At 42.7% G+C, this 6,608-nt stretch overlaps 1 long non-coding RNA gene across 1 annotated transcript in view; it reads left to right on the top strand.

Annotated features, from left to right (window-relative positions):
- LOC136790341 (uncharacterized) overlaps positions 1-6,608 on the top strand; it is a 63,962-nt gene that overhangs the window by 1,736 nt on the left and 55,618 nt on the right. Inside the window, exons 2-3 of the long non-coding RNA XR_010830088.1 lie at positions 4,589-4,782; positions 5,761-5,903. This is a non-coding gene — a long non-coding RNA (uncharacterized lncRNA). The remainder of the gene's footprint in view (positions 1-4,588; positions 4,783-5,760; positions 5,904-6,608) is intronic.

The raw sequence follows: 6,608 nt of genomic DNA, 5'->3' as shown, positions 1-6,608 counted from the left end.
CAGGAAAAGAGGACAGATAAAATGCAACAACTTAGTTTACAAGATACTTGAATATCATGTTTAAATAGCCCGTAACACATTTACTCTTAATTTTTTTGCCATTATTGTTTTTGTGACAAAGGTTTTTTTTCCTGTAGAGGTGAAAGGATAGTGTCCAAGCAGAAGCATCAGAGAAGATTTTCAATCTCCTGTAATGCTGAAAGGGACTGGTATCACATGCAGCCCTTAATAAAAAAAAAAAAAAAAAAAAGTGGCTCTTTTTTCAAAGTGTCAGTTGTGTATGATTATAAATACTAAAACAAAATAAAAATAAAATAATTAAACCAATAAATCACAAACTCAATAGCTGTAAAAGTAAGAGCAGATCTCAATGACAAAAGAAGTGAAAAGAATTAAGAAAGTAGAGCAGACCTAATCAAAAACCCATCTAAACAAGTGTAATGTAATAGGTCAGGTATGGGCTACTCAATTCTATAGATATAGTTAGAGATAATTTCCACTCTGGTAATCCAGGAGTGATTATGTGCAATCTACTGTGTCAGCTTCCGTAAAGCTAATCTAATATATTTGAATTCACAGGAATTATGCTGCTGCAGGTGAATATTGGGGTTTGGATTCCTGGTATTTATGTGTTTACAGAGGAAATAATTCTGAGACTTTTTTTTTTGTTTTCCATTGAAAACATTAAAAAATGAGTGTCCAACTCTCTGGAGTGCTCAGCAATTTCATCTTTTGAGAAAGACCGATGAAGTTTTTAGTTGGCAGATGGTTAGAAAAGTTTCTGTAACTTGTATACGACATGCGCAGTCCCATAACTGAACCTTTTACCAGCACTAGAAGCTGACTGACTTTGGAGTCTGTGACCTTCCAGGAGATGTCCTGTCTATGAAGGGATCCGCTGCTAAGATGCTGATTAGAATCACATAATGGATAGGAGATGCACCGGTAACTTTTCCATGAAGAAAGAAAGAAACTTAATCGCCAAAGAACATGGTTTAGCTATTCCAGCACTGAAAATACAATACTCTATGTATCACCGAATCTCAGCTTCTAAGAATTAGAGCTTTGTCACATTTTCAAAATGTTTTGACAACTCATTTCACTAAGATTTTTACTTAAATCTTGAAATTTGTCACTGTTTTGTGATAATATTTTTTTTTTAGCTATAAATCTAGGGTGCAGAGGAGGGGGGAAGAAATGTCCATTTATTTTTTATTAAAGTTCTTGATGAAAATGTATAGTTCTTTTCTAAGCAACTAACTGTTGGAAACCTCCTTCTGCTGGATACAAATCCTCTACAGGACTTTGGCTTAAAGGAAAGTCCCAGTTTCTGTCGGTCTGTTAGTACAGATACCAGAGTTTGAGGAAATGTCTTGAAGCCACTGCTGCATCTTGACATAGGGAGAAATCCTAAAGGCAGTTGTTTGTTTAAATGAATGATTATTTTAATAAATGTGCTTGATTCATTGAAAAAAAATCACAGTGCATTTGGCCAAAATATTACTGTGTTTTAAAACATTTGCCTAGTAATTTTTTCAATGCTGATGGTCAACTGTAAGTCTGTTTTTTTGCTAAAATTGGCTTCCTGCACTGCGGGTTTACTGGGGCCCAGCTTCCTCTGTTCATACGCATTGTATCAGCCATTTTGTCAGAGGGCTGGTGTTCATGAAAACAATTATTTTAATAATCAAACAGTGATGTTTACATTATTAGCTTGGTTGTTTGGAGTGGAGCTCATGCAAAGAAATGAGATGCATTCATTAAATGTTTAATTAAACCATTGTCTGAAAATAGGTCATATCACTGAACATCATGTCCTGCTTTAGAGAATGAAGTTTAGTATGGTATTTTAAAACAGCCCAGCTACTGTTATTCCTTTCAAGGGAACAGTTCTCCTTCTCTTTTGTAGGCAAAATCATTAAATTCCCATCCCTGGTTTGACTGTGTGACTCACAATCATGTTAGCAAGGCCACCTCCTTTAACCTCAGTGATACTAAGACCTCCACAGCTGGATGCTTGGTTTCAGTACAAGCTTCACTTGTACATATCCCCACTGATACTGCAGCAAATATTTTCGGTGAAAAAAAAAAAAAAAGAAAATGGGTAATTTAGCATCTTTTAACCACTATATTGGAATGGAATTGTCCCAAGTAATTACTTGGAGGTGTCCCCAGCAATATGAATATAATTGTGCAGTACAGTTCCTGACCTAAATTATATGGCTGGTTTGAAGTAACTTGACGTATTTTCTACCGTGATGGTGACCAAAGACCAATTATAGATTTGTAAATGTTACTGTAACTGTGATTGTTGTGCAGATGCTTTTCCTTTACTCTTTATACCGTTCAAAACTGTTTAGTTTTTGATTTGTAATGCATGCCAAGGAAATTACTTTTCATTGAGTAGTCTTTTGGTTAGTCTGGATGCTTAACAAACTGTGCATGCAATGCAATGGTGCTCTTCACTTTTTTTGTCTCGGTACCTGTGGTGGTACCCTAGACATTCTTAATGCTACTTCTTCTGGGAGTATTTTGCTGGGTTTTGAAACACAACACCAGAACCCATCTAGCCGATCAAGGAAAACCAATCTAGTCGATCTAGTCAATCTAGTCGATCAAGGGAAACCAGCTGATGTGATCTTTTTGGACTTCAGCAAAACTTTTGACACGGTTTCCCATAGGATCCTACTGGACCAAATGTCCAGCATACAGCTAAACAAAAACATCATACGATGGGTGAGCAATTGGCTGACGGGCAGGGCTCAAAGGGTTGTGGTAAATGGGGCCATATCTGGCTGGCGGATGGTCACTAGTGGGGTCCCTCAAGGCTCCATTTTAGGGCCAGTCCTCTCCAATGTTTTTATAAATGATTTGGATGTAGGACTAGAAGGTGTTCTGAGCAAATTTGCCAACGACACCAAACTTGGAGGAGTTGTGGACTCGGATGAGGGTGGAAAGACCTTGCAGAGAGATCTGGACAGATTGGAGAGCTGAGCGATCACTAACCACATGAAGTTTAACAAAAGCAAGTGCCGGGTCCTGCACGTGGGACGGGGCAACCCTGACTATACGTACAGACTGGGCGACGAGACGCTGGAGAGCAGCCCTGCAGAGAGGGATCTGGGGGTTGTGGTTGACAGCAAGTTGAATATGAGCCAGCAGTGTGCCCTGGCAGCCAGGAGGGCCAACCGTGTCCTGGGATGCATCAAGCACGGCATTGCTAGTCGGTCGAGGGAAGTGATTGTACCGCTCTACTCTGCACTGGCGCGGCCTCACCTCGAGTACTGTGTGCAGTTCTGGGCACCACAGCACAAAAAGGACATTAAACTGTTGGAGAGTGTCCAGAGGAGGGTGACGAAGATGATGAAGGGCCTAGAGGGGAAGACATATGAGGAGCGGCTGAGGTCACTGGGCCTGTTCAGCCTGGAGAAGAGGAGGCTGAGGGGAGACCTCATCACAGTCTACAACTTCCTCGTGAGGGGGAGTGGAGAGGCAGGTGACCTATTCTCCGTAATCCCCAGTGACAGGACCCGCGGGAACGGTGTCAAGCTGAGGCAGGGGAAGTTTAGGCTGGACATCAGGAAGAGGTTCTTCACCGAGAGGGTGGTCGCACACTGGAACAGGCTCCCCAGTGAAGCAGTCACTGCACCAAGCCTGTCTGAATTTAAGAAGCGATTGGACTGTGCACTTAGTCACATGGTCTAAACTTTTGGGCAGACCTGTGCGGAGCCAGGAGTTGGACTTGATGATCCTTGTGGGTCCCTTTCAACTCGGGATATTCTATCATTCTATGATAACAGTGACCTGAACAGCCATATAATATCCCTTGTCTCTTACATGTGTGACCTTTTGGGGAGAGGAGAGGAGAGAGAAAACAACCAGGCTCATAGCTTGTCTTGAAGACAGATGTTAGCTGCTGCAGCCAGTGGGGTTAGCTATAGCAGCAGTCTGTCTTCAAACTGGCAGGAATGTTTATCAGGTAGCTAGCTCTGTGCTGTATAATGCGTTGTTACTCCATCAGTAGCAGTCTGTCATCAGAGCAGAGCCGAAGAAGTTGATGAAACGAACTTTGGAATCCTTTGGGAACCCTTTCTTTTATTCCCAAACTCAAAATCAGGTCAGGAGAAGAAGGTAGGAATCAGCCACATGTGAGTTTTGGCTTGCTAGCCAATTTCAAACAACATTAGTGTACACTCACTTGCCAGTAAAGCCAGTGGAAACTGAAGGCACCCAGTGTCTTGTGCAGTTTGTTCAGCATGCAGATGACTTATTTTCATCTCAGTCTTTGGTGGCATGCAACTTCACCTTTAATGGCCAAACCTTCCACTCTGGTGGGTTATGTTCTTCCTATTTGTTTTGCTAATTTGCTTTCTATTATTACTTTGTGTAGGGAAATCTGCCAGTGTCTAGACATTCACAGGATTTTAAAAATGGATATACAGTACTCTAAAACTCCATGAAAAACAACTCTGTAATGTCTCTAAAAGCTTATAAAGAATATGTTCTGAATATACAACCTGCTGTAGAATTCATGTAGCATAACAGGTAACCAAATAATCACTTCCCTGTCTTTTTTTTTTTTTTTTAGCTCACCTTGTTCAGCACAACTGGGGCCAGACTTTTCAGAACAGATTGGTATTCTTCAGTTCTCCAAGTTAAGGGCCGTTTCCTTTGAAAGGACTGAATGGCCAATTAGGCTGTGAAGGTGTGCTGCAGCCTGCCATTTCTCTTGGCAATAACTTGGAAGAAAGAAGCTTTTTGGAAAAAAATCTCTCTGTTAAGGTGAGATTTATTGCATGCTGGCTTCTTTTGAACACGTCCCCCATAGTCAATCACAGAATCATAGAATATACTGAGTTGGAAGGGACCCACAAGAGTCATTGAGTCAACTCCTGACTCAACACAGGACTACCTAAAAATTAAACCCTATGTCTGAGAGCATTTTCCAAATTCTTCTTGAACTCTGTCAGGCTTGGTGCCATGACCACTTCCCCTCAGGAGCCTGTCCCAGTGCCCGACCACCCTCTGGGTGCAGAACCTTTCCCTAACCCCCAGCCTGACCCTCCCCTGTCCCAGCCCCATGCCGTTCCCTCGGGTCCTGTCGCTGTCCCCAGAGAGCAGAGCTCAGCGCCTGCCCCTCCGCTCCCCTCGTGAGGGAGCTGCAGGCCGCCATGAGGCCTCCCCTCAGTCTCTTCTCCAGGCTGAACAATCCATCTGACTTCAACTGCTCCTCATACATCTTGCCCTCTAGACTCTTTACTGTCTTTGTTGCCCTCCTTTGGATGCTCTGTGATAGTTGTATGTCCTTATATTGTGGTGCCCAAAACTGCACACAGTTATTGAGGTGAGGCCACACCAGTGCAGAGTGGGACAATCGCTTCTCTCAGCCATAGCTATGCTGTGCTTAATGCACCTCATGTTAAAGGGTTTGGCTGCCAGGGCTCACTGTTGACTCATATTCAAGTTGTCATTGACCAAAACCTCCAAATCCCTTTTCATGGAGCTGCTCTACTGCCTCTCATCCCCAAGTCTGTATTATTTCAATCAGAATGGGATGGATGCAGCTCTCGAGAAACCTGCAGCCTGCAAATCCACACTCGCCTGTGAACCAGAGAGCTGCAGGGAGCTTGCCAGGAAGGAAAGTAATTTTAGAGTGTGATTTGGAAAATGATTCAGTTAAAAAATTGCTATTTTTGAAGGGCTACTTTCCACTGGGATCCAGTCCACAGCATATTCACAGAAGCTCTTGTCTTGCTGCAGCAGAGCGTGGTGGAGGTGGGAGGAAGAAGGTCTGCCTGGGAGCTGGCAACCCCACACCTCACACCACTGCTAGGAAAACAGTCCATGGAATCGCATCCTCCTCCTACTTCAAGTCTTACCTGTATTTGGCAGTGGGATGTAAGGTGAGTGCTTTAAGCCTGACTAGCTTGATAGAAATGATGAAGGTAGCTCTCCTCACCCTCCACTGGTGGGTTCACTGTCCCCAGGGGAATGAACGGTCCTGTGTATCTAGAAATTGAACCTTTAGAGAAAGTTTTGAGACACAAAAGCCTACATTTTCCTCTTGACATAAAAGCCAGTGACAGACTTAGGAATTTATCAAACAAATTCATGACTTAAAAAATCACAAAACATCCTTTTCTTGCCAACTTAGGACTTACTGTATGTATTTTAAAATCCTGTGGCTGCCTCCTTGATCAGTTACTTCAGCTGGTAGCACTGACATGAAACCTGCTGAGCTGATGCTCATTGCATCAGGCTGAGCCTTTACAGAAGTACAGGAAAGGACTAACACAGCAAGAAACGATTGGTAATCCCTCTGGCTTGCTGGCTTTGCTTTCTAGGATGAAAAAATGCAGATGAAGCTCTGATGATGTAGATAGGTTTGTTGCAGGTGGAGATGTGATGATCTGATCTGTGGTGATGAACCTTGTCAGTTAAAAACAAACAGGTTAAAATGTCCCCTCCATGCTGGATTTCCCTCTCTTGTCTCATGCTGAGTGTTGGCCTTTTGAGGTTGTTCATCCTGCTAAGCTTTTAATAAACAAGTGCAACTGGTGAGTAAGCAACTTTATATAATTTAATTTGTTCTCAAGGATGCCTGGAGT

This window comes from Anser cygnoides, chromosome 3 (genome assembly GCF_040182565.1).
Source record: "Anser cygnoides isolate HZ-2024a breed goose chromosome 3, Taihu_goose_T2T_genome, whole genome shotgun sequence".
Taxonomy (NCBI): domain Eukaryota; kingdom Metazoa; phylum Chordata; class Aves; order Anseriformes; family Anatidae; genus Anser; species Anser cygnoides.
This window is presented reverse-complemented; position numbering and strand designations above follow the sequence as displayed.